This window comes from Delphinus delphis, chromosome 16 (assembly GCF_949987515.2).
Source record: "Delphinus delphis chromosome 16, mDelDel1.2, whole genome shotgun sequence".
Lineage (NCBI taxonomy): Eukaryota > Metazoa > Chordata > Mammalia > Artiodactyla > Delphinidae > Delphinus > Delphinus delphis.
Window position 1 is genome coordinate 60,137,553 of NC_082698.1, and position 8,431 is coordinate 60,145,983.

The window sequence follows — 8,431 nt, forward strand, 5'->3', positions numbered from 1 at the left end:
CAGGATGCCCCAAGGAAGTCCTTGACCAAGGAAGCATGTGAGCTCCCTGGTCATCTAGTGGCTAGGATTTGGCGCTTTCACCAAGGAAGCATGTGAGCAGGCTGAGGGGACTTTAGTAGGCAGAGTTTGGGGGTAAGGCTGGGAGCATTTGGGAATACAGAAGGCTGATAATGTGCTTCTCTTTTTATTCCCATTGTTTCTAATACCTAGACAGAATAACCTTCCCTTCTGCCTTCAAGATTCAGATCAAACTGTCCCTTCCTTAATCCTCTTCCAGACAAGATTAATGGCCCCTCCTTTGCCTCCCAAGGATCTCCTGCCCACCCATAACGATGCTGCTGTAACTTGACGTAATTTTTGTGAGATTGTCACCCACAAAGTTCAGACCCAAAGCAGTGACATAATCAAAGAAAGAGTCCACCACCAAAAGCAAATTTTAAAATATTTCTCGGGCGAGGTAAAAGTGATACTAGCAGTGCCTCAATAAATTCCTCCTGAGACAGGCTGGGACCTGGGGCCTTTACTGCAGTGCTTGCACCTGGACACACATCTCCACAGCAACAGAGTACAAAGAAACTAATGGAATTAAAAATAACTGCATGCATGCCGCAATCCAGGCAATTATGAGCAATAAGATAAAAGGCCACAAACCGACTGCCACTTAGGTACTGGGAGCAAAAGCAGGGTTCTGTGCATGATCCCTGCACACGGCACCACCAAGAGGGTAGGCAGAACACCTAAGCCACTCCTCCGGCCCCATCTGCAGATCTGCCTCCGTCCTCACCCCACTGAAGGAACCAGCCTGCCTTCCACAGAGAGCGAGCAAGGGCACCTGTTACTACTTGTCGCTCCCTCGTGCTGCAGCACAAGTCCCAGTAAAACCTTGCCTGAATTCCTCATCTGGCCTCTTATCAATTTCTGTTGGTTAAAGAGTCCAAGGACCCAAGTCAGTAACACTCCTACACACCCACAGCTGTTGTCTACTTTTGTTATTGTTCTCTTACTTCTTAAAAAAATAAATAACTCCCCAGTTCTAGCCTCTAAGCTTTGGAGAGGAAATGAAACTAAGAGGGGAGCCAGGCTGCTAGGCTTCCTTGATGGGCTCAGCTGGGCTTCCTAGATGATCTAAGAGGACAAGCAGGGAGAATGTGGAGAGAGAGTTACTAAGGAAAGAGCATAAGAACATACATGATATACAAAAATCATCATTTTCATAGTTTTTAGTGCCCCACCTAGTTTTATGTCTGGTTGGAGCACAGGCACTGAATAGGACTCTTAAGACAAAGGAAAAGGCCAGACAGTGACTGCTGCTAGACAAGGAAGAAAGGACAGCAGCAGGGGAGCCCGGAGTCAGGTTCCCAGGCCAGAGCATCCTCTCCAAGCCCAAGCACAGCCCAAGCCAGGTTATGTGTCCCAACAAGCAGCTCAGAAAAGGAACGTGGAACAGAGTAGTTCAGCTTTCAGGCTTTAGGTGCCACCTGCTGGCAAGAAGGCTTAGCGCCAGGAGTCACTGGCAGGGGAGGGGCAGCTGCTGGAGTCCAGCCTAGCCCCAGTCCTGCTCCAGAGAATAGGCCTCCCAGGGACCTGGGTGGCATGGGGTGGAGGGAGATGAACAACCAGAGATAAACCATAACCACAAAGAGAGACACAATGGATATGACGATACCTGAGGGGAGGGAAGCAGCTGTGTATTGTTCTCTGTGGCTCCAAAATGGGAATTTTTACCAGCAAGTGACAGGTAAGAATCACCATTCATTCTACAACTCTTTACTGATCACCTACTGTGGGCCAGGCACTGAGCAAGGTCTTCAAGGAGTTTGCAGGAGGAATCTAAAAGTGAGAAAAACAGAAAAGAAGCAAAAAGGTTAAGTACAAGCTGTGTGAGAGCACTTAGAAAAGCAGAAGGCTATCTAATCCAGATTTGGAAGTTCAAGGCAGGCTTGCAGAGAATTTTTTTTTATTAAAAATACTGAGACCTGAGGGTTAAGTAGGAGTTAACAAAGGGGGAAGGAGGAGTGTCCGGGCAGCAGGTACGGAATGTACAAAGGTCCAAAGGCCAAAAAGCATGTTTCTGGGAACGGAAGTTCTAGGGTGTATCCAGTAAGTACAGATTGGGGAATGATTTTGTTACCCAAGGATGAATTAAGATGGCGGTCATTCACAAAAAAAGATGACAAAAAATACCGTTGGGCATTTTGAAACACACTTATAGATAACTAATAGGTTGTAGAAAAAATCATGATGGAAATTTTTAAATGCTTGGAACTGAATATGATAATGAAAATACTAGATATGAAAACTTGTGGGACACAGCTAAAGGGAAACTTAGAAACATCTTAACTTCCATACTTATTTACAGAAGATGGGCTGACAGTTAATAAGCTAACCATCTGCCTCAAAAAGTTGGAAAAAGGGACTTCCCTGGTGGTGCAGTGGTTAAAAATCCGCCTGCCAATGCAGGGGACACGGGTTCGAGCCGGGAGGATCCCACCTGCTACGGAGCAACTAAGCCCATGCGCCACAACTACTGAGCCTGCGCTCTAGAGCCCATAAGCCACAACTACAGAGCCCGAGTCCCGCAAGTATTGAAACCCGCACGCCTAGAACCCGTGCTGCACAACAAAGAGAAGCCACCGCAGTGAGAAGCCCGCACACCGCAACGAACAGTAGCCCCCGCTCACCGCAACTAAAGAAAGCCCGCACGCAGCAACGAAGACCCAACACAGCCAAAAAATAAAAATAAATAATTTTTTAAATTTATAAACAAAATATTCAATAGCTATAGTAAATTGGATCAGTAGTTAAAAATCTGCTTACAACAAAAAGTACCAAACCCAGATGGCTTTATATAAGGGAGAAAAAAAGAAAATAGGACCAGGTTCTATAGGGTCCGGTAAGCTCCAATAAGGAGTTTGGACTTCTATCTTAATGCCACTTGGGAGCCACTGAAGGGTTTTAAGCAGGAAAATGACATAATGAGCTTTGCATTTTGGAATGATGACTTTGCCTGCAAGGCTACAGATGGATTGGAGTGGGATCCAGGTTGGAGACTGCTATAATAATCCAGTTAACAGATGCTGGAAGCCTGGATTAGGGGAATGGCTGCAGAGTTGGAGAGGTGCTAACAGATTTGGAGATTTGGAAGATGTTCAGATCACGCCTGAGGGGTAAGCGTGGGGCATATAAATTGGAGGATGGTAAGGGAGAGGAAAGAATTCAGCATGAAACCTAAATTTGTTTGGGTAACTGGGTGTGTGAGAGTGCTTTTCGGGGGTAGGAGGCTGAGAGAACCAGGTTTGGGTGGAGAATGATGAGGCAGTTTTTTGATATGGTGCCTGAGAGATATTCCAGTAGAAATACCTAGTAGGTAGGTAGATATGAGTCTGGACCCAGGAAAGAGGTCTAGGGAATCTCCTAAAAACCTGGGTTCTCCCAATTTCAAGGCCAACTAACCATGAACCCATGAGGTCTGAATCAGTGTCCTAATACCAGCTCCATCTCTTCCCCAAGAGAAGCCGGGAATAGAGACCATCAAAGAGAAAGGAATTTGAATCAAAGAACCCATACTTGGGATGTCCCTGAAACAGACATGTTTGGGAGAAAGGACTTCAAGTGCCCTGTGCCCTTATCCTCCAGCTTCTGGCCCTCCCTAGATGTGAGGTCTCCTCCCTCTTTAGGGAGAAATAGGGAGCAAGGGACTGAAGTGGAGATCCAGAGATGCTATGGAGACATCTTCATGTGTTCATTCAACAAATAATTTATTGAAGCTAAAATTGAAAATTCAATTACCTATCAGTCATTCACACTCTTGGGTGAATTTTCATCATCTTCAATGTGAGGTTTAGGTTTCTCTCTCTTTTTTTTTTAAATAGGTGAACATTCACATGTTTCCAAAATCAAACTTACATTAAAAAAGTATACATTGGAAAGCCTCATTCCCAACCATTCCCACAGCTGTATTCCATTGTGTTCCATAGTTTAATCAGTAAGGGTCGTTTTTTTGGAGAGAGATTTTGGAGCCTGGAGCTCTCTGAAAGGAAGGCCTTGGTGGATAGGCATTTGGAGGCAGCAGGGGACACTGCGGAGTCAGCAAGCAAAAGAGCAAAGGACAGGAAGTGGGGGACATTCCACTGACTTGGTAATTCTTCCTGGAGCCTTAGGAAGGAATTTATCCCTCTGGCTAGCTCAGGAAAACTCTGGATAAAGTGTTTGGGGAGAGAAAAACCTGTCTCTGGGATTCATTTATTCTATTCATTTAACAAATATGTATTGAGCCCCTATTCGGTGTCAGGCCTTGTGCTCAGACTGTGGGGAGCATAAGGGCAAGATCTCCATCCTGGTTTAGCGGGAGACAGGATGTAAACAGACTCACAAGCAAAGGGCGCCAACTGTGCAGAGCGGTGAAGGTGGGTGTCCATGGAGGAGCCAAGCGAAGTGCTATGGGAATTCACGCAGGGAGAGCTCTTGGAGGAGTTGGCCCTTTCTCAGCCTCAGACCCAGGCTCAGATGTCATCTCCCCCAGGAAACCTTTCCAATTCTACACACACAAGTAACAGCTCCCTCTTCTGAGCCTCGTCAAGCTTACACTCAATCCCACTGTTGTACTTACCACACTGTCTTCTAATTCTTTTAATATCTCCCCTACTAGACTGAAAGCTCCCTGATGTCGGGTCCTGTCCTTTATTCTCGGTGCATCCCTGAATCCCTAAAACTCTGCACAGTGCCTGGCTTTCAGTGTAGACATCTGTTAAATTTATTCCATCTCTCCACAGAGGAGATATAGAGTTTAAGCTGAGCCCTGAAGAACTAGTTAGATTTGGACAGGTGTAAAAGATAATTAAGGAGGACAGGCAGATGGATGGGGGGTGGGAGAAGGGGATGAAATGTATCTTAAGAGTGATGGGGAGGGGACCATAGGAGATTTAAAGCATGTTAAGGTCAGACTGAATTCTTAGTGTCCCTGGAGGAGAGGAATCTGGAGGCTGGTGGTCACCTAATACAGCACAAGGTTTTTTTCAGCTCTAGGAGCAAAATGAGGAGAAGCTGAGATTCATTGGGAGAATCATTTTCCCAGTGACTTCACCTGGATTTCTATGAAGGCAATTAAGGATGTTATCTCTCTTTTTAGGCCTCATCCTCCCACCCATGCCATGATTCCAGCTAGTCAGGATAGAAATTTCTAATTTTTTCCTTAGATCAACATCATGACATCTTGATTTCAAGAACTATCGAGGTGAAACTGTAACTTCAGGTCACCCCTGGCATACCAGTTCCATTTTCAAACAACATCTATAGACCAAGGGCCATAATGTTTAACATGAACTGAGCAGGAATGTGACTCTCTTCCTGGCCTTTGGACGGAGAAGGAACCACAGAAAGTCAAATTGCCTCTGGACAAAAAGGACACCCGGTTTGAGATCTTTAAGAAAGGTAGGGAGTGATAACATGGAAGAAGCTGGTTAGACCAGCACTCAGGCTGAATTTATAATCCCTTCTGAAACAACACAGCCTTTCTGAATTGAAACAGTTCTGTGAAACGAGGCAGGAAGAGGTCCTACCACGCACGCACACACTCCGCCGCCTCTCCAGACCCTGCCGACCAAGCCAAATTATGGACTATGGACTCAAAATTGACACACCTTGTGGGAAAGGAGAGGAGGGCTTACAAGCCAGTAGCTGAGCAATCACAGTCCAGTTCCTTAACACAACAAATTACAGGCCTTTTACACAGGAGCACCCTTCTCACAAAGTGATGTGCCTGTTGCCAGCCTGACAAGGGGGGTGCCTCGTGACACTCAGGAGATGGAAGAGATACTTAGCAAGAGAGGGGACTACCTAGCAGTCCCGGTCAACAAACCTTAGAGAGGCTATTTGAAAGGTGCCCCAGTGTTTATCCTTTAACACATATGAAGGACCGATCAATTTGTGGAGACCTTAACTTTCTCTAAGCGTAGGGCTGTCTTATTAAGGAGACGCTGATTTCTTCACACCAGGATACTCTTTACAGCCCAGCTTGGAGTTTTCATTGGGAAGAGAACAGTGGGAATGGAAAGAAAGGTTGGATGTGAAGAAATTTCCAAGGGTGAACCTGTAGCCAAGGAGGCCATGACCTTGCTTCTTACTACACTGAGCAAATAAAAGCTATCTGAAAAGAAGTTCCTTGTGTTCCCACTTCCAGATCTGCCAGCTGGCCCACAGTATACCTAGCCACACTCCTGAAAATCAATGAGTTGTCCATGCCACTATCTAAAGCCATGCCATCACCATGCCCGGTATGCCACCTCCTCTGTCTATTCCTACAATTGTCTCCTCTCTTTCCTTTTACCAAAATTTCTCACCCAATTAAATAATTCCTATCACAAAATGCTATAATATATCCCATCTTAAAAAACAAAAACTTCCCCATAGTCTTCCTCACATTCCCCATCCATTTCTTCCTTACACTCACTCTCTGAAATTCCTTCCTGTCAGGCTTTCACTGCTTATCATCCGCTGAGAGCAGTCCTGTCAAGGTCACCACCGACCTCCACCTTGTAAAATCCACTGGTCATTTCTCAGTCCTCACAAGTGCTTGTCCTCCCACAGGGTTTACCAGAGTTTGGCCCCTCCCTCCCACTTGAAACATTTGTTAAGTGAAAGTAATTTTCTTACCTTGCCGAGCTGCTGCTTCATTCCCCCTTCCTGGATGCTCCTGTTCCAGACCTCTAAATATGAAACTGGCAAAGGGCTCAGTAACCAGACCTCTCCTCTTCCCTACCTACCTTGCTTCCTTGGGGCATTTAGTCCCACAGCTTTAAATACTATTTATATTTCTTTGTCCACCTAGCCTCGAAGATTTAAATGTCATTTATATATAGTGATAATTTCCAAAATTATATTTCCAGGCCCATCCTCTTCCTTACACCCTACTTACATACAAATTCCTACTCTACATCTCCACTTGACTCCAAAAGGCATCACGAACTTAACACACCCTAAATCAGACATTTAATATTCCTCCTACCAAACTGCTCCTCTCACAATCTTCCCCCAGCTTCGGTAAATGGAAACTGTTCTTCCACTTACTCAGGGCAAAATCTTGGAATCATCCTTGACTCCTTTCTTTCTCTCACATCCCACATGCAATCCATCGGCAAAATCATTTTGATTGTCTTCAAAATATATCCAGAATTTGACTACTTCTTGCCACCTCCACCATCACCTTTATCCAAATTACTATTAATTCTCACCCGGATTATAGTAGTAGCCCCCGAACTCTCACCTGTAGTAAAACTCTTATCAAATCTCGCTGGGAAGGCCACATAAGGACTGAAAAATGACTGATGGGGACTTCCCTGGTGGTCCAGTTGTTAAGACTCCTCACTCCCAATACAGAGGGTTTGATCCCTGGTCAGGGAACTAGATCCCACATGCTGCAACTAAAGATCCAGCATGCCGCAACTAAGACCCAGCGCAGCCAAAAATAAGTTGTTTTTTTTTAAAGAGAGAGAAATGACTGATGGATTTGCCGAAGTGGGTCACTGGTAACGTTGATAAGACTGCTTTCACTGGATTGATCGGTAGGCATAAAAGCCTGACAGAACTGTATTCCACTCTACAGTGGAATCCTACATGCTCCTGTTGATCTGTAATAACTCACCAAGAAAATTTCCCTTTCAGAGCCCTTCTATTTGCTCTTCCTTCTGCCTGGACCACCTTTCTTCCAGGTAGTCACATCTGGAATACCTGCTTTCTCTCTCTCTCTCTCCTGAATTCAGATTTCTATTAAAATGACAGCTTCTGAGAGAAGATTTCTCCTATCAGCCTGTTTAAAATAGCACCATCCACTCTCAGTCCCTTTATTTCTTTATCTTTTCTTTTTCTCTTCATAGCATTTATTAATTTTTTTTTTTTTTTTTTTTTTTTTTTTGCGTTACGCGGGCTTCTCACTGTTGCAGCCTCTCCCGTTGCAGAGCACAGGCTCCGGACGCGCAGGCTCAGCGGCCGTGGCTCACGGGCCTAGCCGCTCCATGGCATGTGGGATTTTCCTGGACCGGGCCATGAAGCCGTGTTCCTTGCATCGGCAGGCGGACTCTCAACCGCTGCGCCACCAGGGAAGCGCCAATCACTGTTTGGATCTCTCTCTTTATTGGACGTCTCCCCACCCCACTACACACACTAGAATGTAAGCTCCATGAGGGCAGGGGCTTTGTTTTGTTCACCTACGGCATACCTAGCCGGGCAAATAGTGGGTACTCAATAAATATCTGTTGAATGAATAAATAAGAGACATTCGTCTCAAACGCATAGAGTTACTACCAAGAACGCGCAAGCATACAAAACTTTAAGACCTCCGAATATGCCCCCTTGGACTCCAGGAATGTGGTCTTGCACCCTTAGCGCCTCACTTTGACGTCCCCCTCTTAGAAGACATACGGTAGCGCCTCCGCCC

The 8,431-nt window shown here is 45.5% G+C and overlaps 1 long non-coding RNA gene across 1 annotated transcript; it reads left to right on the plus strand.

The window, feature by feature from the left end:
- Positions 1-1,589: 1,589 nt before the first annotated feature.
- LOC132439944 (uncharacterized) lies at positions 1,590-8,339 on the plus strand. The gene is made up of 3 exons (XR_009522462.1): positions 1,590-1,738; positions 6,179-6,272; positions 7,953-8,339. It is a non-coding gene; the product is annotated as an uncharacterized lncRNA (long non-coding RNA).
- The last annotated feature ends 92 nt before the right edge of the window (positions 8,340-8,431 follow it).